This window comes from Miscanthus floridulus, chromosome 17, assembly GCF_019320115.1.
Source record: "Miscanthus floridulus cultivar M001 chromosome 17, ASM1932011v1, whole genome shotgun sequence".
Taxonomy (NCBI): domain Eukaryota; kingdom Viridiplantae; phylum Streptophyta; class Magnoliopsida; order Poales; family Poaceae; genus Miscanthus; species Miscanthus floridulus.
The window spans coordinates 72,214,187-72,238,391 of NC_089596.1; the positions used below are offsets into that span (position 1 = coordinate 72,214,187).

A 24,205-nucleotide genomic window follows, 5' to 3' on the forward strand; every position below is an offset into this window, starting at 1 on the left:
GGTGCAGCCCGGGTTCCTCGCCATGGCCGCCGGATCTGAGAGGCGGAGGAAGAGAGACCGCGGGAAGGATGACGCGTTGACGCCGCGGCGAATGCGAGGAGTCGAGACGGGGGAGGCGCACGGAAGCAGAGTGGCAAGCCGAGTCGAGGCGAGAGCGCACGGAGGTTGGTACTCCCTCCGAGCGTCGTTCAAATATTTTATATAAATATAATATATTTTATTATAATTTATTTTATCATTAGAGATATTTTATTAATGATTTATTTATTTTATAATTTATTTTAAAATTTTGAATAAGATAGAAGGTGAAACCTCCTCTGTGAAAGTAAAAAATGTCACTCTTTATGGACCGAGAGAGTAGGCAGGTAGACACTACTAGATAGTGAGCATGTACGTTGCTATGGGATAGCTAACATTTTATACTAAAAACACACGGATCGCACGATAAGATGATAATACTATAAAAATTAAATACCAATGTTAAAGTGATATTTAATCTAAAAAATAAAGTTTATAAATTTAACACAGTCACGGAGTGTGCGGTATCGTAGGCTCACAAACTCTACTTTATAGACCTTTCCGTGATGCGGTTAAGATAATGTTTTATATTGACAGGAAGAAATCTTCGATATTCATTTCTTTCGTGCATCAATATATCCACGAACTCCATATCATCCTATATACAGGTTCGAGTAAATATATAAATATTAGTGCCTGTCACATGGATAATACTATGTGTCTTGAAAAATCTCTCACAAAACCTAAAAACAAAGTATGTTATACTCATCGTATAAATATGTGTTGCTTTAGATCTATTCCACATAAACCTATACTGCAAAATAAGAAGTGAAAATTTATATAAAAAATAAAAAAATTAGATTTATTAAGATTGATGTCATATATATATCTTTTACAACTAAAAAGAACAAAATGTGGACACCGTTTTGGTGCGATAATTGTCTTGGTTCGTCCGTCTGCCACCTCATGCGATTGATCCCACCTCCCACGCTGTTCAACGGGCGAGCGAGAAAAAGAAAGACGCGATAGAAAAAAACTGTCATCCCTGTGATCCCCGCCTGCTTTGAAGGAAACAAATCGATCACCTGAGACCACATGCATAGAAGACAACAATAATCATGCATGGAAGGAAACAATAACCATGCATGGAAGAAAATATCATACAGCCTGTTCGGGAGGCCGTAAACGATCGTAGATTATTTACTGCTGGCTGGTTTGGTGTGAGAGAAAAACATTATTCCTGACTGGAAATTTACGATCGTTTACGAGCAAACGAACAGGCTAGGGTGCCAAATAAAATATGTGCAGGTTATACATGGTGAGACTAGTGAACCTTCTGCAATTTCCTAAATGAATATTCCCACCATTAGTATATAGGTCTATTCCCCTGTGTTTTTTCGTGTTCCCATTAGCATATAATATGAAAGTATTGTTGTGTTCATCACCACTTTCAGTTGACTACTTTCATTAGCATATACTTCCTCTACCCCAAAATATAAGTTATTTATGGGATGCGTGTAGGTCAAATTTTCTCGCTTTAACTAGGTTTGTAAAAAATACGTACAATATTTATATCTTCAAATAAGTTTATTATGAAAATATATTTAATGTTCTATGTAATGATACTAATTATGTATTATAAATATTAATATACTTTTATATATAATTGGTTGAAGTTAAAAAAAAGTTAAATTTTCGGGAAGCGAGAATGAATTCTATTTTGGGACAGAGAGAGTATATGAAAGCAGTGTTGAAAATATTTTAACAATCAAGTTCGTCTCTGTCTGATTGGTACGCTTAGACATTATAATGGCATCAAAAATTTCGATTCTCATGGACACCCTCATGAATCAGTGTCAAACATCACAATCCTACAACATACACAAATGGCAACCTTAAAGTTATGATATTTTAAAAGGTGGACAATAAAGACCATCTTAGATGTTCTGCCATTAGAGTATATACGTGCAAACACATAGACATGGTGATGCAAGTGAGCAACCAGCAGGAGTCGAGAGGCAGAGGTGTTTGGATCATAGGACTAAACTTTAGTCCTTGTCATATTGAATTTTTAGATATCAATTAGGAGGACTAAACATAAGCTAATTATAAAACTAATTACATAAGTTGTGACTAATTTGCTTGCCAGCGCCGTGTACAAGATTGTATGGAGATGTGGTGGAACTTATTCGTGGATTTGTTAGCGCACGAACTAAATGGATATCGGAAATCTCTTCCTGCCGGTATAAAAAATGATCTTAGCCGTATCACGGAAAGATCTACACAGTAGAGTTCGTGAGCCGCGACGTCACGTTCTCTGTGATTGTGTAAATTTTATGAACTTAGCTTTTTGATTAAATGTCACTTTAACGTCGGTCATATACTTTTACGGTATTATTATTTTATCGTGCGATCCGTGTGTTTTTAGTACAAAAGTTTAGCTGTCTCGTAGCAACGCATGGGCACGAACCTATTTGTATATATACTCGAACCTATGTGTACATGATTATATAGAGATATAGCGAAACTTATTCATGGATTTATTGGCGCGTGAAAAAAATGGATATCGTAGAATTCTTTTTGCTGATATAAAATATTATCTTAGTCGTATAAAAAAAATATATACAGTAGAGTTTGTGAGCCTGCAACGTCGCGCTCTCCGTGACTGTGTTAATTTTACTTTACCTTTTGAATTAAATGTCACTTTGACGTCGATATTTAATTTAACAATATTATTATCTTATCGTACGATCCGTGTGTTTTTAGTACAAAAAATTTAGTTGTCCCGTAGCAACACATGAGCACGCTACCTAGTTGTATAACTAAAAGTAGCTTTTAGCGTGTTCAAATTTCACAGCACCATCAGCCCTGCTTTTGGGTGCGTTTGGTCGAGGAGCTATGACTTCTATAAAAACTACTGCTAGCCTCTTTCAGTTATGAGCGGACCCTAAACGTACTGCCCCTCATCCAAGGTAGGACCTTCTCGTGGACACCAGATGATCAGTTCACAGAGCCCAAACCGCATTGATGGTGACTCCCTTTCCTTCATCTTCAACTACAGATGGTATGCTGATAAAACACTAACAAAAACACATAGGTGATGTGCGAGACGTGTGGCAATAGTTTAATTTAAGAGACAACCTATCTACATAGCAAAAAAAACTACACATTTCACACGCACAACATGAGCTATGAGTAGATTACATGTCTTATATAGACTATGGCAGCTAACGCAATATACATTATAGGAGTATGGAGTGTATAATGTGTACATCTTGCTCTTGAGTGGTTGTCACCTGTATATTCTTGTGCAACCTCTATGTCTCAAAAGAAAATAACCTGGTTGTTAGTAATGGAAAGAAGAGGTCGCTAAGCAAAAGTTAGAAAAAAACAACAAGAGACATCATCCCAACCCAGTAGTAGCATTAATCTATTTGAGATTGAGAAGCATCACATACCGAATCATCAGTTCATAGTAGATGCACTTCAGTTGTAGGAGGGGATATTGCTCACCCTCCTTTGTTTTTATGCTTTGATGGATGTGCGTCAAATAATGTAGTACTTGATCTTCATTGATAAAATTTGTGCCCGGATATTACCTTGATGATGTAGGAATAGGACCTGTGACGACGATAATGGTAGGCTTTCTATGAATCAGCATCTGAGTAAGAATACGAAAGTAATTAACATAAGAGCCAAATATATGTGCCTGAATAAATAGGTTGTTAGTCCATTGTGTTCTGAATCATAGCAGACAATGGCATGTAATAAACAGAAGTGACAGTAATATAAGTGCATAGCTAGTGAACAAAATAGTAGAAAGTGACATAGTCCATGTTCCTGTCTATGTGAATTATCAATTTATATATAAGGAGACAAATACACAAAGATTAGTTGTGATTTTGCAAAAAATGATTAGTGCTTTGGTAAGCGAGTGTGATGGCAACGATATCAAAAAAAGCTACATAGCCGATTGCTGGAGGCTGAGTATTCCTTAGAGATCGAAGAACTAAACCCAGCCTCGGCATGATACTGTACACTACAATTTGTCTCTAGTTTTAGAACAAATCCAAGAACTTATCACACAATTTTGTTTCCGGCATGGCACACTGAATTACAAAAATATTAGAACCTGCCACACCACGTTTGAACATTAGGGGCACAATTGAATCACACAATGGAAGTGCCACAGTTCAGTACTGATCTCACCATTTATCCTTTTGGGCGTAGCTGGTTGTCGTACCTCAACAATTCCTTGATGACCGCAATAAATCTACGTGCCTATAAAGCAAAAGGAAAATGATATTTAAATACGAGGAATCTTCATGGTTGTAAAACTTTTAGTGCTAGAAGATATCACTTGATGGACTGTAAGACAATGTTCCAGAATTTAGTATTACAAAAACCAACAAAGTAGCAACACATGTCTTAACACACCTAGCGCACTGTGAAAGATAGATAGGAATTGTTCACTAATGTGATAGATTAGATTTTGTAGCTAGATTATTTCGTCGACAAACAATACATATGCCCAAAGGGAAAAACCCTATACCTTGTTGTCGACCTGTATCGGAGCGTTGCTCCCAAACCTTGCTGTCGGCCTACATTTGGGTCACTGGTCCTTGATTGCATGTATCCACTGCGTGCACGCGTGTCTGTCTCCATTGTTTCACTGGAGGGGGAGGGGATAGCCGCCAGCGAGCAGCAGCGACAACCGCTGTGACCACCGAGACCTGCCCAGGCAGCCGCGTCGGGGTGCGCCCGTGTAGGTGCCGTCGCGTCGGAGCTACCGCAGCCGGGCGGCGCAGGTGTCGGGGCTGTCGGCAATTAAGTCACAGACCAAGCCTAGATGCCCTCGGGGAGCTCAAACACCAAAGCTGTCATCGGTGTGCTTTCGCTAGGAAGTAGCCATAGATCTGAAGCATTATACTATGCAACAGCTGTGCTAAAGCAACGTGGCTGGGGAATTAATTTCATAGGTCAAGAAATATTGGATTACAGCATGTGTACATTTAAGATATTTTCCACCATTAGGTCTTACTACTTATATCAAAGAGCAACATATTCTTAGTAATGATGAGGACTGTGAAACAGATTATATGAGAGAACTATCAAACAACAAATCTTGCAGAAAAAAGAAAAACTATCAAAATAATCAGAACCCATGTTTTCGGGTCTATGCTGATTAGACTAATCAGGAAGCCAATAACTAATAATGGACATCTTATTCAAAATAGTGGCATAACTATTCAAAATTAGTGTTAAGACCAAATATGATCAGATAGAAATAGAAGGAATAGCATGGCCAACTCCATTCAGAAATAGAAAGAGAGCTCGGTTCATTGAAAAATCAGAGTAGTCATACCCAGAAACATCATAGAGTCATAATGGTAGCAGAGGCGTTCTATGCAAAACCTGAAGGAGGGCTGGTGCAAGAACTGAAGTCGCTAGCATCTGTGAATTTTTTCTTTTTTCTTTGTTTATAGTATAAATTTGAAGCTATTTTTTACATGAACATAAAAGCTATGACAAAAAATCATACGTGTTGCACGGTATAGGTGGTAAGATAAAACTGAAACTCATGCATGAACAGTGTCATCACGACAGGTCTCCAAACCAAATGCTATTAGGATCCACCGATGAGAAACAGTCAATCACAGAACAATACGGTCTACTGCAAATGGAGAGAATCACTTGAACTAAACAGCAGGGAGGGACGAGCTGATTCAAGTATTCAAGACCCGGCCACAAGTCCCAGCATATGAGCAGAGCAGTTTACTATATTGAAAAAAATGAACACATGCTAGATCTGATCTTAGAATGATCCCAAGTTTTAAGCTGAACAAAATGACAACCTGAAAAAGAATCTCAACTGAATAAATCCAATAGATAATCCATTTTTCGTTTCTCCATTTCCTAGCTGCTTCCCTCATCGACGACAGACAAATGACAAGTTGCATTCTTCTCCTCAGCATGGAAGTTCTAAGATGTCATCCCCATTATTTTATATGTATTCTAGTTAAGATATAAGAAAAAAATCATAACACACAACAAAAAAGAATATTAAGCCCTCCCTGTCATTGCTTTCGAAGGTGTTAAAATCATATTATTAAGGAATAAAAACTGTGTAGGCAGATGCTAGCTCATGAATACCATTTTCTATACTCTAAAAGAGCAGAAAAAGATGTACTGCAATTTAGCATATGAAGAAGAAACGTGTTCAATTTATTTCTTGTGCAGTGATTTGGAAATCACTGACAGCATCCATGACAATCAAGTTCAGGCTTCAGTAAGGATGTATGACTGCTGCTACTTAACAAAAATTAGGATTGTTTCATTCAATCCACTGAGCAAAGAGATTATTGGTTGTTCTTGTTAAGCAGTGCAGGAATAACCAACTTCATGTGTTTTCGGTAACACATTCTTTCACAGCCTATAGCCACCGGAAAGGAACTTATTTAGTCACAGGTACAACAAATACTCAAGAGTGGACAGACGGTGAAACGAAGCAAACAATAAGGTCTCTAGAGTTAATACCGATGGCTCCAGAGTTAGTCTTCTTCAAAAAGTGCTCTTCCACGTGTAGAAACGCACTGATGAGGCTCTCAGTATCCTTGCCATCTTTCAGCTGTCACAGAACAAATCGACCTATCCAAAGGAGATGATGATGAGGATTCGCAGAGGTAGCTAGCTTACCGATGATGATGAGGAAGCTGGAGACCGAGGTGCATGGAAGCATCGGTGTGGCCGAATGCATCACCCCCTACTTGCCACCACCGGCAGCTGCGACCGCCCACGGCCCACCCTGCGCCGGAGACCAAGGTCACGCAGCAGCCATGGCTGCCAACCAAGAACTCTGGCAGTAGCGGCTCATTCATCCCATAGGCGGATGTGGCAGTGGAGGAACTGATAGGGATCCAGCCGCCTCTACGCTGCGCCTCCGCCCATAAGCGGAGATCGCACATCGTCTCCAGATCCGGCCAGGGGCTTGACGAATCCTGCCACGGGGGCATCGGATCTAGTCCTGGCGGTGCCAGATCTGAGCCCTCGCCTACCAAAACCAATACAGGGAGCACGGGCGCTAGATCTTTTCGCACAGAAGGGAGAGCAGGGAAGGGGTGGGCATACCCTGGTTGACCACATGCACCGCCGGGATGCCGCGCATGGACGCGTGTGCCGCCTCCAGCACCGGGACGCCGTGCCACCTCACGGTGGTCGGCTTTGGTGGCGCTGATGAGTTGGAAGGCGAGCCTAGGTGTCCTGGCAGAGGATATGGTGGATGCTGTCGAGGAGCGACGCCTGGAAGTGGCCCAAGCTGAGCGCGTCCTTCTTCACCAGCACCACGGTGCCCCCTGATCTGGCCCTCCAGCACCGTGGACAGCCGCGCCGCCTCACGGTGGTCGAAGGCGTGCAACACGGCCAAGCGGGGAGTCACGGAGGGGAGGGGAGTGATGTCGCGATCGCAAGGGGAGCGACGAGCAGGGAGGAGACCGAGGCAGCCATGGATGGTGATCACGGGATCAACGTAGGAAAGATGTCGCGATTTCCTACTAGGCGAGGCAGGCAGGATGCGGCGGCAATCTTTCCTAATAGGCGATCGATCCGGGGATCTTCGCAGGTCCCACCTAGGCGACGCAGGAAGTCACGTGGGGGTGCCGTTCGCATGAGGCGGCAGACGGACGAACCAATTTTTGTCGCACCAAAACATGTCCCTCTTTTAGTCTTTTAGTTGTGAGAGAAGATGAATTGTTCGGTGTGGCCTGCACCCTGGCTATTTGTTGATTTGTTCATTCAGGCGGCTCGGTTGCCGACGCCAGCTAACGACTGGCATACGAACGACTGAGGCCTTGTGTAGTTTCTTCTTAAAAGTTTATACCATATTCCATCGAATATTTGGACATATGTATGAAGTATTAAATATAGACTAAAAAATAACTAATTACACATATTGCGGACTACATTAAAATCTTTTAAGTCTAATTAATCCATGATTTGACAATAAAGTGTTACAGTAACATATGCGTTAATGACGGATTAATTAGGCTTAATAAATTCGTCTCATGGTTTACTGATGGATTATGTAATTTACTTTTTATTAGTATCTGAACACCTCTATGCGACGCCTCCATATGATGCCCGATGTGACATCCCAAAACTTTACGTCCAGAAACTAAACCAGGCCCTGACTTTTTCAATGCTTTAGACCTGTTCCGTACCTTTTACGGCACAGGATCTTGATAAGATATGTAGTTTTGGAAAAATGATAAAAATAGGACATAGGACTTGATTGGGTGACATGTGAGGCCAGCCTCAACGCACGAGCATGGCTATTACCTATTGGCCTCGTGGAGCCACGTAGGCTTGAATGTGGCGTGAAGGAAAGAGAGAGTGAGACAGTGGTTTCCTAGTCTAGCAGAGGTGTTGTAGAAGAACTCGTAGCTTGGTCAGAAAAAGTAGAGGTTTGAGGAGAGAGAAGAATATGGATGAAAGAAAAGAGTGCTCATGGTCCTGCTGCTGGACTAGGTGTGCAGGTGAAGCACCAAAAATTTATTGGACGCACGTGCACCGGTATTGTTACGGGCGCGTGGGGCGGGTGGGAGGCAGGCAGCGTCCTCTTCACCGGCCACGGCGATGGATAAGGTGGGCGGCATCGGGGACGATGAGCTCACAGTGTCTTCCTCTTGGTTAGGGGAGGACGGTGGGTGCGCGGAGGGAGGCGGTCGGAGCGACGTGGCAGCATCCTATCTGCTAGCCGCGTGCAGCCACGGGGAAGATGGGCTTAGGGTTAGGGTTGGAACTTTGAAGAAATATCCAATCTCCTTCGCCCCTAGAGGGATGGCCGGAGTGGTGGGCAGTCCTGCGGTGGTGGCAATTTGAGGGCGGCGAGGTGTGGTGATGGTGGTGCCGCTGGCCGAGTAGCGAATGATAACTGATGGGTAGGGTCAGCGGCGGGGACGACCTAGCGCAGCGTTAGTGAAGGGTAGGGTCACGACGGTGGGGGAAGGTGGATGGTGAGGTCCCGACGACCTAGGTGGCAGGGAAAGTCGCGCGAGGAAAGGGGAAGTTGGGAAGATGGCCAGAGGAGGAAGACGATGTGTGCTCTACTATCTCAACTAACGCGCACGCGTCGAGTAAAGGGGTCGGGTGAAGCAGCACTCCTACTTTTGCTGCGTTGGGACAATAGTTGTTCCACATGTTCAAAGCCTATATGACAATAACTTTTTGCTCAAAGTCCTAGATGTGGTCTGCGTTGGGGCTGCTTTGAGGCAAAGATAGAGAGGGGTAGACGAGTGGCGGTGTTCTCTCGAGGATTCTCAACTTCTTATTTTTCCTGGTAGCGTAGTTACGTTTGTGTACCTAAAGTTCGACATGGTCGGTTGGGCTTGTGCACAATGGACGTTTTGTTGACAATGCTAAGGCATGTTCTAATCCCTAAAGCCACATAGTCTCCAATCAGACCTAAAAAATAGTCTAAATTAGTTAGAGTTAATTAGCTAGTTAGTTAACAACTAATTAAAATTTAGTTAAAAATTAATCCGCCTATTAGCCCTCCTATTTGGATGCGTTAAAAAAATTTAGTAACTAACAATTGGCCAATATCTAAATAGGTCTTAAATTTAAGTTGCACAAGACTAACCATTTCGCATGCACATTCCATACTAGAATGAAAACTCATAATGATTTCTATTTTTTGGTATTTTCTCCCAACATATAACTCATAATTATGATTTCTATCTTTCAACATTTTTTTCTAACGTAGAAACATGTCATGCACAGAAAGATGAGTTCGACATTACCAGTGTGCAGTGGCGAAGTTAGAGCAAATTGAATTAAGAGGGTACATAAACATATGTCTAGGAATATATGGTAGAATTTTAGCTAAAATTACTGTTTTTTCATTTTGAGAGGGATTTGCACCCCTAGCTATAACATAGCTTCTCCCTGCTAGTGTGTTGACCAAACGCCATTGTCATTCCCCATTGCTGTCCTCGGTCAACGATGTTATCATAATTGTTGTCCATACCACCCACCGCCCTTCACCACGCCATCCCATTCCTTCACTAATCGAGAGGAGGGTTGCTCGCCCTTGCCATCACCGCCATCCGCAACCAAATGTTGCCTCCACTACCACCAGCCCTCATAAAAAATCACTCCCTCTTATGGTGACGCCTCCCGCCACCTACATCGCCCAATCTAGCCTTTTCCACCATCTCTTTAGGCAAACACATTTACTATGCTCCATCGCCGGTCCACCGACCTCCAAAAGATCTCTTTATAGTCCCCCAAAATTTTGAACCTTGAAACCCTAATTCACTTATCTTGCTTGGCCGCTTGGGTCACAAGATCTCTCGCTTAAGGTCATCAGATCTACTTGAATTGTTGGAGGAGACCTTGGCAACCATGAATTTGAGAGGAAGAGATGAGAAAGAGGATGAAAGGAATACGAAATGGACATGTCCATGTATATCCATCAAAACTAGCATAGTTCGTGGTGGTAGCATGAACCACTGTTAATGGAACTTGCGCTGTAAATCTCGATACTACCTTTATGTGTTGAACTTGTGTGAACTATGTACTCCCTTTTTATATGCAATGGTCGACTACATTTCTGTCAATTATGTTAAATCAAGTGTGGTTAATAATTGACAACTTGATTTAATATTATTAATTGAAGGGTCCTCACATTATCAATCTACATCTTTATGCTTATGATGGTAGCCATTCACCATGCCCATACATATCATGAAGTAATAAGCAATCGTCCAATTATACTACACCAATGAAAAAAAACGAAGCTTGTTAAGCACATTATAAATTTGGAGGAAAATAAAACCATATTGAAAATACAGAAGTACTTTTGCCACAAAATGATTTATATAGAGGGGAAAGACAAAATCAAATCGGCATATAGGGGGTTTCTGCAATTTTTCCCAAAACTGGGCCGAATTTTAGGACATTTCTCGTGTATACGCCTTGTCAGTCCAGCCTGTAGCCCGCCGCCATTGTTAACTGGCTCTATTTCGTTAACCCAGCCCAGCCCATCCAAGCCCATACAGCCCTTCCGTCCAGGCTCGAGCGGTCGAGCCGCTCTCTGCTCCTGCGCCGCCCTGCGGCCTTGCTTCTTGCCGGCTTTCGGGCAGACGAGAAGAGCAGCCGCATGATGAAGCAGGTTACTACTTGCTGGCACCGTGTAACCCTAGGAGGTGAGGGGGCAGACGGTGTGGCCAGCGCCGCGCCCCGCGCGAGGGCGATGAGGGATTACTGTGATTGCGCCGCTGCCGGTGGCTGAGCAGGCAGCTTTAGTAATCAACTTTCTACCCTCTTCGCCATTTCATCTATTTATTGTCTTTGGTTTGGGGTTTTGCAATAGGACATAATGAAAATGGAAGCCTTGTGATCGCACTGTGTGATGTTGATTTTAGCTAAGTCGTGTACTTGTGTTGCAGTTATGCGTGATTCTGGACTTGTTGCATCGGTCACCGATATTGTGAATCTATTGTTCAATACAATGAACTTTGTGCCTGCAGCTGAGCTGTGTCTGTTTGTACCCCGAGGTGACATTTAACTAATTCTTCACTAGTTGTATCATATGTCAAGGGCGTAGGACTACCAAGGGAATATGATACTGGATTAGGTTGCGCTGGATGCTTTATTTTTGTTTGGGGCAGTGTAAACCCAGATCCACCTGATTAACTTAAGGATGAAATTGGTCATGGCTTGCTAGGTTTGTCTTTTTCTTTGCGAGTTAGTGGCCTCACAAGTCTGATCCGCCAGATTGTGTATAGTGGGCATGTATTCTAAGCAACCAAATAATTAACTAGAGCAAACTGTTGTGTCAATTGTTTGACTTCGTTAGTAACAAAGAAGGAGCTTGCTAGGAAGTTCCGTTAGCCATTAGTATCCACACGGCTCTGTATATACGAGAAGTTGAGGACGGAACATAGCAATTCTGGCTATGCAAATGTATTCCATTGCAACTTATTCATCTGGCACTGGAATACATGGCAGCAAGGCACACTCCACACACAATGAAGCACGAATTGCTCAAAGCTGTTTCCACAGGCGATGCAGTCCTATTAGAACAAGTTCTAGGCTTACAGTCTTCGGCAACAGTTGAGCAGGGAGAAGAGAAGCTGCCTCAAAGGCGTCACGGCAGAGGGAAGCTCGGCGCTCCACATTGCAGCCAGCTGTGGGTACCTGGAGCTCGTCAAGATGGTCTGTGCTCAGGACATGTCGCTTATCAAGGCAAGGAATAATCTGTGTGATACACCTCTGATTTGTGCCGCGAGGGCTGGGCATGTAGATGTAGCCAATTACCTCATGGAGTGTGCTATGGATGAGCAAGAAGATTTGAGGGCGAGGAATTTGGATGGGGCGACCGCAATGCATGAAGCGGTCAGGAATGGCCATGTGCTTATCTTGCAGAGACTCATGTCGAAGGATAGTGGACTGGCTGCAGTGGAAGATGAGAGCTGTGTGTCTCCGCTTTACTTGGTGGTTGCGTCCAATCGGGCAGACATGGTCAAAGTCTTGATTGGAGAACCTTCAAACAGTGTGACACCGGTGAGCTACTCTGGGCCAGATGGACAAACTGCATTGCATGCTGCGGTCTACATCAGCAGAGGTAACTTGAATTCTTACAGTTCTATTGGTGCTATGTCATCCTGTTCGCTGATGCTGAAATTTGGCTTATGTTGATGCTTATGCTGAAATATTGTGAGAGAAAAATACTGTTACATGGCTGAAAAGTAGTTCTGAATAAGCTCAAGCAAACAGGGCCACATGAACTTTGTAGTGGTCTCTAACTACTAAGTGACCTTAGGTGTAGTCCAATGTATGGGGGTTTCCCATTTATTTTTGATTTTGTGATAAAATATAACATAGAAATAAAATGAAATACAAAAAAAGAAAAGGAAAGGAAAATAGAAAGGAAACTGGCATTTTGGACCAAGCAGCGCAGTCTGGTCCACCTCACTGTCTCCATTGATCCCTCATTGGTGTTCCTCAACGTGATCAGCGAGGTGGCTCTTCCGGGACTGAACCACCATTTTCACTGGACCTTCCTACTTAGGCTGTGTTTAGTTGGGTGAAATTTGGGAATTTGGCTACTGTAGCACTTTCGTTTTTATTTGGCAATTAGTATTCAATCATGGACTAATTAGGCTCAAAACGTTCATCTCGTGATTTCCAACCAAACTGTGCAATTAGTTTTTTTTTTCGTCTACATGTAATGCTCCACCTTAGGCATACACGTTGAGTCCCCTTGTTGCCTTAGTCAGTTTAAAGTTTTGCCTAATTATGCAATTTTTTACTTCTGTTAGAGGTGTGGATGATTGCAGACTGACTCTGTGAGTGGCACTTCAATGGTGATAGCAGCTTACTGATGATCAGTGTGATAGTATCAATCCGAAGGTTCCAGGGTGTTCATTCTACCGATGAAGAATTTTATTACCTCCAGTAGAAAAGTACTTGTGCAGGACTCCAATTATAATAATCATATAGTTGCAGCTATTGTATGTTTAAATTGATTGTCTGGTAATATAGCTTTGCTGTTAGCATTTAATTGTTAGTCTAAAACCTGAAAATTGTCTAATTGGAACTTTCAAACTAATATGAGATCCAAGATAGCCAATATGACCATGGTTGGCTACCTAGAGTAGTATCCTGTATCTGAGAGCAAAACTTGATAAAATTAATCATGTTGAAGCTAAATTTTCTCTGTTTTATATTTTCCTTGCTTATCGTAGAAGTGAATTTGAGTAGCTTTATTAATTTGTTCAATGCTCTGGAAATGCTCATGTTTATTTACGCTTCAAATATTCATCTCCCTTATATTATGCAGATTGTTATATTCAGATGAAATATTTAAATAATAGTAGAAGATGGTGCCTTATATCGCTCAATCTCTGCAGATTGTTATATTCAGATGAAATATTTAAATAATAGTAGAAGATGGTGCCTTATTTTGCTCAATCTCCAGAGCTTTGATAAACGGCCCCATTTTCTGTTACCAACGCAAATGAAGTTTTAGGTGGTTAGGGTCAAATATGGTTTAACTTGATAAAGATCCTGATCCTGTACAGTGAGTTTTGATTCTAGGAAGGGACATGCTGCATGCTTTAAAACCAGGTCCTATGTAATAAAATTAAATGATGTCTGACATTACATTGATCCCTACTTTACCAGCAGTCCAAGATGTACAAATTTCCTTGGTATTAGGTCCCAATATTAGAGCCCATGAAAGGTCCTTGACATTGTGTTTATTGCAACTAGCAAAATCTTTGTGTTGTAAGTTAGGGCCACTTTAGACTCTTTACATTGAAAATGCCTTATATAGAATATAGGTATGTGTTGCACAGATTAGTTGATCAACTTGTTTCTTATTTTGATGAGTAATTTGTATTTTGTCAAATGGTAATCCTGTCTTTTTTCTGTTTTAGAAATAGGCGAGTCTCTGCAATGTTGGGATCCAAAACTTGCCCGAGTGGTCGATGATTATGGAAGAACTGCCCTTCACTATGCAACATTAGCTAAAAACCTTGAACCAGTGAAACATTTATTGGCAAACAGCTCTCTTGCATACATTCCAGATAATGAGGGTCTATATCCTGTGCACATTGCCTCTATAGTGGGTAACGTTAATATTGTCTGCAAGTTCATGGAGATATGCCTGAACTATGATGAGTTGCTTGACAACAAACGCAGAAATATTCTACATTGCGCCATTGAACATGGCAGGATTCAGGTGGTGTGGCACATCTGCAGAAATCCAAAGTCTGCTAGGATGATGAATGCAAGGGATGGTGAAGGAAACACACCACTACATCTGGCTGTAAAGAAGGGGCACACACTGATCTTCTCCTTACTTATGATGGATACTATGGTGAATCTTGACATTTTGAACAATGAGGGATTAACACCTCTAGATGTTGCCTTCAGTACGTTACACAGTGATTATACTTTTTCATCGGTAAGTTACCATTGTGTGCATTACTCTCTTCCAAAATTTCATTTGTTTTCTTACTCTGTTGTTTCTCTTTTCATGCAGTTCACGAACACTTCCATCATCACATGCTTAACCCTCTGTGAAGCTTCCGGCAGCCCATGCCACCAGGCTAGAAACTTGACAGATAAGTGGTGCTTGGAAGAAAAGAAGGAATCAAGCAATTATGCTAATGTGTCCTGGAGCATTTTATACATCTCTATATTTATTGTAGTTGGTTCACTCACTGCTGCTTTGACTCCACCTGGTGGCTATATTGCAGAAGGCAAGGATGCCGGTAAGCCAGTATTCGGAGGAAGAACTGGTTTCTGGATATTCATAATTGCAAACAGCATGTCATTCTATCTATCTACAACAGCGATAATTCTGTTTGTGTTTGCCAGACTATCAAGGCATCGCCGTTTTTACCTCATTTTGTCTGCTGCACTGGTTTTTGGAGCAGTTCTGTCCATGGTCGTCGCATTTGCAACGGTAGTTGGGCTGACATTGGACCCTGCAAACAGCTGGGATGAGTATATTCTCATTTGGTTAGTGTCAAATTTAGCATTTCCGATAAGTCTGCGGGTTGCAATGCAGTTATGGACAAGCAAACACCGGTGGCAGGACATATCTAAAGTAGTTGCCCAAGCTATCCTTGTTGTTTATGTGATCCGCGCTTCCATCATCGGCATGCAATCCCTGGTTAAAAGCGTACTCCTTGGCAGACATGAACCCTGCAGCTGGCCATGGTGTGCAATCCAAGGTGATGCAGCTTTCTTGTACCCTACATGAGGTTCGTGAAATCTCTCTGCAGATTCTGGAATTGCTCGCTACCAACTTACGGCATTTTGCTTTTCTTAGCTAGAGTTATTCTGTGTGACAGTAATATTTGTTCAGTAACACTAGCAGCTGCATCTGTATGCCCTCTTGGCTCTCGAACTGTCAGACGCCTCGGAAAGCTGTACTATAGTTGACAGTGTTAGTTCTTTTCTTTGTAACAGATTTTGTTTTTAATGTAGTATATTAATTCAAACTGCCTAACCCGCAGACTTACTGCATGTGACCGGAAGGTCTCGGGTTCGAGTTGCGGTCTCCTCGCATTGCACAGGCGATGGTAAGGCTTGCCACTGACACCCTTCCCTAGACCTCGCGCAGAGCAGGAGCTCTCTGCACTAGGTACGCCCGTCTAACGGCGTAATGAATGCAAGGTTGCTGTTCTTTGTGCAGCAAAGATTGTTGGCATGTTTGACGATCTGTGCATACACATACAGGATCTCTGAGTAGGGAGCATCTCCAACAGATTATTTATCCCCTCTCCCTTAAAAGCATGGATAAGAGATCCCCTGTTATTGGTTTTGTATGTTTTTCTTCCTCTCTTCCAATAGATTACCTAAAACCAATCCCCAATATCATTTGAAATGAGCACGGAGAATATAGATATTTTTTGCTAGCTACGTAATTTGCGCAGGTCACTTTGTAGATTGAGCCACGTAAAGCCTTATTTGGATGTTGTAGGATTCACCTCAATCCACAGTGTGTTGGGATGGAAATATGGTTCTCATATATCATATCGGGTAGGTTGTGGTATTTCATTGCTACAAACATGGGTTATTGTAAAATAAGACATGTCATTTGGATACTTCTCCAATCTACTTCAACATATCTGGATTGATACAAATCCGACTACATCCGAGCAACGTCTAAATAAAAGAAACAAATGACAAAGATCGCCGTATCCTGTTCTTGTAAACTTTTACAACCATGTATATTATTAGTTCAAAAACAGAACCTCTAATCTATATACACGCTGTAGAGTCCTGTCCCGAATTGTCTTATCTATCAACAGAATCACCTAACAAAAATTTACACGACACGAAGCCGTCACAGGACGCAGTTTCAGTACATCATCATCAGCAAGCTTCATTCGCAGCCTCCCAGGATCTCGGCGAGCCCCTTCCGCTGCTCGTCCGTGAGGTTCTCAGGGAACACGACGTCAAACTTCACCATGAGGTCCCCGTGCGCGCCTCTGTCCCCGCCGGCGACGGGCATGCCGCGGCCCTTGACGACCTTCACGTACCCGGGGCAGATGACCTCGTCCCGGAACGCGTACCTGAACCTGTCGCCGCCGAGCAGACTGAACGAGAGCTGCCACCCGGTGAGCGCGCTGACCAGCGGCACCCGGGCCCTGAGCACCAGGTCGTCGCCGAGCCGCTTGAACCGCCTGTGCCTCTTCTCGGAGATGACGAACACGGCGTCGCCGGTCAGGCAGCCCGGCCGCTCGTCGCCCGCGCCCTCCAGCGTCACCGTCGCGCCTTTCCTCATCCCGGGCTTCACCCGGACGGTTTGTGTGACCTCCTTCTTGGTGATCAGTCTGTTCATCAGGACAGGAAATGTACGAGGTTGAGGTTGTTCCGTCAGTAGCTACTAGCGCGAATGAAGTGTGATGACCAAGGTAAGTGGTCAGTCCAATCAGCAGCACAAGGCAGGCAGAACTGCACAGGCAGGGAAGTGCAGGGTCAGTGTCTGTAGCTTGTCCCAGCTCGATCGGCCAGCGTCCTCACATGCATGCATTACATTACGCACCACCTAATGCCCAAAAGGACCACTTCTGATAGGTGGTAGTCTCCGAAAGCAAGGCATTCTAACAAATATTAGCTTTCAGAAATAGACCATTCGAGATTTCAAGGTAAAGCTTTGGGACACTGATTCCCCGTTCCCAGCTTCAGACTCTTGCTCATGTGTTAGGTTGGACATAGCCTTGCAACTACAGGGTAGATGCATACTACAGATGGCAGGAGCCGGACAGCAAAGGACGCTCGAGTATAGATTTAAGCGACTGATGCTGCAGAGCAAGCTAATATTTTGGCGGTAAATGCGGCTTCTGACAAGCTACCTGCTAGTGAAACTAACCCCATAACCTGAAAAACAGTACTCCGTACCGATGCTATAATGTGGAGGAGCTTGTTAAGATTTTGTTGCACTAAACACGCCGCATGACTTGGCATAAAGTGGATTTGGTGTCACAGTAACAGCTCTGCTTGCATAGCCAGTTTGCCTGAATCTTTCAAAATACAAACATTTTTTTTCCCCTTTTGCAAAGAGAAATACAAGCATTTCTCTGGCACATGTTACACTGTACGGTGAATATTATTCTAGTCAAACAGAAAAGGAAAATAGGTGCTATGGAGTACTAGTTCTTTTTTTGTATTATGAGGTTAGAATAACATTGGCCGAATGTTTTTTTTTTCTAAGACACGTAGTGATTCGAAATGTTGATTTTCTAGTAGTATGTATTTTTGCGGAGTGCTCTCGGAGAAAGAAGTTTCAGGAGATATTGTGGTGTCTAGCATCATGGATCTTTTAATGGTTCATAATATACTACTCTCTCCGTCCTGAAAAGAATATAATTATTGAAAACGTGCTAGTCAAACTGGCTCAAATTTGACCAGGTTTAAAGTATTAGTATTTATGTCTCCAAATAAATTTATTATGAAAATATATTCTATAACTAATATAATAATACTTATTTTATTTCACGAGTGTTAGTACAATTTTATATTATTTCAGTCAAAGTTTAACATGTTTGACTTCTCGAAATACGAGAATTGCATTCTTTGTGGACGGAGGGAGCATGTGATATGATATATAAAGAGTATAGCTCGAAGATTGTTCAGACTTGAGAAATGATCATTTGTGCTGTCCTCTTCTCGGACAACCCGGATTCATTCTTATCGTTTTACTATACAACTACTAGCATATATACGTATATGCGCGGAGTTATAAAAAGGACAAAACTGCACCGACATGAATGGTGATTGGATGTCACTATTCGTCCTACGGCTCGTCTCTACGCGATCATAGGTGAGCGACAGCTTACCCGTTCTTGGTGACGACGTCGCGGGTGTACCTGACCTCCTTGTTGCACCCGGTGCAGAGCTCCTCGAGGGTGCACTCCACCCTGCGCTCCAGCGGCGGCGCCTTGCGCACCACGTAGCTGGAGAACTCGGCGAACGCGCGCCGGCCCCGGCCGCCGCCGCCGACAGTTGCTGCAGGCGCTGTACACCTTCTTGACGACCGGCTCCTCCCGCGCCGGCGTGCAGGCGGGCGCGCCGCCGGCCTTCTCGCTTCCGTGCCGCCCTGCTGCCTGACACCGCGGTGGCGGCGTCGTCCTCACCGCCGCCGCCACGGTCGTCCTTGTCAGCGTGCCCGCTCCTCCCGCCGTCGCGCGCGGCGAACGCCGCCCTGTTCTCCTGCTGGTCCAGCAGCGCCTGCATGCACGCGAAAGCCAGAGACGGTACACGATACAATCAGCACAGCGCCACCGTGCACGCAGCAAGAACTACTGGCGCCACGAACGGACGGACCTCGTAGGCCTCGGTGATGGCCTTGAACCGGGCCTCCGCCTCTGGCCTGGACTCCGGCGGGTGCTTGTCGGGGTGCCATTGGCGGACCAGGCTCCTGTACGCCGCCCTGACCCCCTGCGGGGAGGCGTCCCTGGCGACGTGCAGGATCTCGTAGTACAGCTCCGGCGTCTTGTTCCCCATTGGCCGGCCGCCCGGCTCTGTAGCCTCGCCGCTCGCCAGAGGCCGAGGCCAAGAAAGACGGGCGTGCGAGACGGATGGACGAACAGCAGAGGACAGAGAGCGAGCGAGCGAGTGTGTGTGAGAGGATTCAGGAGGTGCGGTAGCCTGTCACTGCTATAACGGGGCAGCGAGCTGAGGGGGTAGTGGATCGAGAGATATGGGAAGGACGAAGGTGGAAAGGAACGCGCGGGGCTGATCGATCGGCGGTTGGTGCGAGCGAGGCAATTCCAAGTGGCTGTGCGACGTGTAGGGCAACAAGGGGCCACGAGGGACATGGATGCCTTGTCGGAACGTGCGGAGGGCTCCCGCCAATGCGCCATTGCCATTCGCCATGCATCAGGTGGGTGAGCGAGCGAGCGAGAGGTCGGGGAAGAGAGCAGCCCTGCAAATGTTCTTTGGCAAATGGCAAGGGTTGGTTGGGAGACATTACTGTGGGCGTGGCGAGGCAGAGCAGTGAGGGCCCTGCATCATGCATGTGTCCAACCTGCCATGCATGCATGGTGGAAATGACCGGACCAGTCACTGGCTCACTGCGCGCTGTGGCTTCTGATGACTTGCCTGTATTCACATCGATCGTCACCATACAAGATCTACTACTACTACAAGCTGAGAGGTCATTCAGATTCAGATCGGAAGGGAAGATGATCGATTTTGAGCGTCACCGTCAGATTGATGCAGCCGATTACTACTCCGCTCGTGTCCATGAGATGCATGCACGTTTGCCTGCCGTAGCTAGCACCGTACTGTACGTGCGAAAACGTACAGTTCCGGACGCTGTACGTCCGTTTGCGTTGCTGTACTTGTCAGGTGCGTGCGAGCCGGCACCTGGCAGCCGGAGCAGGACTGCGGCAACTGAACCAGCTAGAACAGTGGCGTGCCTAGCAGTTAACGATGGAGCCACGGCCCCCGCCAGCTGGGCCGTCGGTCGTGGCCATACGGCTATGATTATTTTCAGCCATCTGGTATTCTGCCTGGTGCGTGCAGAATTGCTAATCTCGTACTGTACACTTTCTGCCTCAATCGTCAGGCCAAGCATTTCTGAATCACCAGATTATGGCCCCCGTGTGAAGGTGAAAATTCTGAACCGAAATGCAGCCGAACAAAAACACTCGTACACTTGCGTACGGCGGCAGTGCTGCTCGCTCGTTGCGTCGATTAATCAGCGGCAGGTTTTCCTCGGATCCAAGTCACCCAATCCAGACACACGGTTCGCGTAGAATACCGTGTGCTGCTGCTGTACGCTCTGTAACTTCTGGCAAGATCCAAGCACGCATGTGTGCATGTCGAAAGCGAGGGTACAGGGGGAGCGGAAATGAGTCCCCTGAAATGATTATTACTCATTACCATCTAAATCTCTGGCGATCCGTGTACCGAGTAGGACAATTACTCGCATCTTTTACAGCTCCATCCATAAGTTACTGCTCTCTGAAAATCCTTGCAGCATTTTATTGAACATTACTCTAGAGAAATGGAATGTCGGAGTCACGGAGAGCAAAGAAGATAGAGACAACTGTGCAAGGGCCAAGAGTGTAGAACTGCTTGCTTGTAGGTAGGGGGTCACTTCAGCCCCCACACAAGAATGTGAAAAATCTAAACGGGCTTAAAGAAAGACAAAAAAAAAAACTTGAAGAAATGAAGATTTATGTATAGGATTCTTGATCCAGATCCGTGAGGTATTTTCAGCTTACACGTCACGAACTTATCTCCCAGGAGCCAATGCGGCCACACAACATGTGGAAAAAAAAATAGTTGCAGTCACAAAAAGGATGCTGCTACCCCACAGGCCACAGGAAGCAGATGACACGTTTGTACATCAGGCAGTGTCCAAGTTGTAAATCTTTTACATGTGCTACATCTTCAGTCTCTGAATTTCCCAATCATTGCACCTAATTTCTGTGTTTTCGGTGTGCAAAGGTGAGGATATGGTTCTTTAAAGAAATACTGATATTTATCAACTTGTCCTTCATATAAACGTATCCATATCCCAATGGATAGCATTGCTATAGCAACGGCTAGTTAAAATATTGTCACCTGATAATGATTTCCAGGTCAGCGAGACCCAGCTTAGATGCGAGGAATCAGGAGTGTGATGACTATTTTTGCTAGGCGCTCCTGCAGTCACAATCATATAAAGCACCATCATCAGCTCACAATCAGTTAAATAAATTGAAGTAGGTATCAGGTTAATGATTTCCTTTACATAAGACAGGCAACTCACATTTTTGGATGAGTCTCGTGGAATTAAAGAGTCTTTCTTGAATCTGTTTCTTTTTCCATATTGAAGGATGGTAATTAAATTAGGTTTTTAGAAGATACATGATTGGATAATCATAAATTTAAAACTTAATACCCAACACTATATAATATTGTACGTAGACAAAGGTTGCAGATGTTCTAAGCACAATATCTCTTAATGTTGCTTTTAGTAGAGCATTAGCGTGGGTGACAAACTGATTGGCATGATGTATTTGTTTCGCACTTGCAAAGGTTGCAACAAGGTCATCATGTATTTGTTTCGCACTTGCACAAGAGTGGTATTTTCTTCGTATACTCTATGTATAAATTCGTTGTCAGTAACGGGATAAAAGTTTCATAGACAGTTTGGCGACTACAGATAACCACTAAAGTTAAAAAAACTTTATTTGGTTATTTAAAAAGGGATGGTTCCCACAAAAAGATAATTTGCCAAAAAGAGGAATGGATACACACGGCTTGCTAATTCTGCATTAATCCATAAACCATCCAACGTATCTTCTTTGAGTACACTTATGCTAAGTTTCTGCGAAAGGTTGTTAATATGGTACTAGAAATTAAACCTCCCTTAAATGTCCATAACTTATTTGATGATTGATATCCTATGAAAGATGAAACATTGAGATCATTTTTAGTTTTTTTACTGACACGTGCATGCAATGACGATTTGTTAGTCTATTTGACTAACATGAAATGAAATTGTTTTTGGCACATGTCGACCCAAAATTTTGTGCAGGTACTATTATATATGGGACATATGCAATGATGTGAGCCTAGGAGTTTGTGTCAGAGACATGCAGCAAGATAGAGATTGTGACTATATGAGGTTTTATTTCTAGAATTGAGTTATGAGTCGTGTTTGCATGTAAACTTAAGGTGGTTGTCTAGTGCGAGTTTGTAATAAGTTAATCTAATTTCTAAAAGGGATAACTATATTTTCCTTCTACTCTCTCCATTCCAAATTATAAATCATTCTGACTTTTGCTATGTCCCTATGTATTTGAAACCTGAATAACATCGCCCTGTTCGTTTGGGCTTGTTTGTCTGATAAGTCATGGCTGAAAGTATTATTGACTGATTTGATGTGAGAGAAAAATACTGTTCGTTGACTGAAAAAGTACGGCTTATAAACTAAACAAACCTAAGCGAACAGAGCGCATATAATTTGGGATGGAGGTAGTAGTACCTAAAAAAACATTTCCTTTATGCTTACTGATTTGGCCTCTTCGCCCTCGATGCCGATATTTTGCCATCAGCGAGCAACTTGATGTAACATGAAAGATACTACCTCTGAGAATGAATGGCTCGGAGACATCATATTTGACTCCGAATCACCAGATTAAGGCCATTTGTTATTATTCGCTGGAGTGTCGGCAGAAGGCACAAATTCTAAAGGAAAACATGCAGCAAAAATCAATAAAATTTTTGAGATATCATCACGAACAACGGGCAGAAAGTTTTAGGTAGTTTATAGTGATGAGCCATAGGTAAGGTACGCAGGTAGCCCTTTTCTCAGGGCAGTTTTTGTTGTCCTCATCCTCCTATGTTAGATTTTTTAATAATTTTTAATGATTAATTGCAGATAAGGGTGGTAAGTTCTGCAAATTGCAAATATAGCATCCAGTAGGCTGCTCAACGCATAGGAGCTCAATTGGCGATAAGCTGACATGGTAGCAGGCTAAAAGCCGGTAGTAGTTCTCAGCATTAATGGGCAAACAGATTGCCGACTAGGTCCGGTTCGTTTCGCTGAAATTTCACTGCTTATGCTAATTTATTGTGAGAGAAAAACATTGTTCGTTCGCCAAAAAGTATTGCTAAAGTTGTTCAAACGAACAGGGCCGCCATTTGCCACTCTACACGACTAGTCGACTACACTATGTTGATGGTTCGTCATTTAATGTTTGGTTTTGGGACCAAAGTAGGATGGGATGAATCCATTCTATTTTTTAGGTTACGATGATCCAATTTCCCATTTTATTGTGAGGAGACAGAGCAATCCCTCGTTTTCATTTGGGTCCAGGATAGTAAACTAAGGACAGGCCACTAATAGGTAGGACCTATCCGTCTGTCTTCCCTCTTCTATTTCCTCCTTCATCCTATAGCCAGACACACCACATTGAGGGTCACGCCTTCTCCTTTCGATAGCCTGTTTGTGCCCCCTCCTTTGCACTGTAGCTTGAACTCGCTCTAGCTGCATTGGGAGTTCAAGCTCGCCCATGCATTGCTAGGCTCACTTACTTCGTGCCATGGTGTCGCCAAGCATAGGGCATCCACATCGCCGCCAAGCTCACCCCTGTGTGTCACCGTCGAGTTTGCTTGTGCCACCTCCGAGCATGACCCCCACAACGTGCCATCGCCGGCCTCACTC

General features: G+C 43.8%; 2 pseudogenes; one reads left to right on the top strand and one right to left on the bottom strand.

Annotated features, from left to right (window-relative positions):
- Positions 1–11,151: 11,151 nt before the first annotated feature.
- Positions 11,152–16,015, top strand: LOC136518099 (protein ACCELERATED CELL DEATH 6-like; annotated as a pseudogene).
- Positions 16,016–16,602: 587 nt separating this feature from the next.
- On the bottom strand, positions 16,603–19,683 carry LOC136517131 (uncharacterized; annotated as a pseudogene).
- Between the last annotated feature and the right edge of the window lie 4,522 nt (positions 19,684–24,205).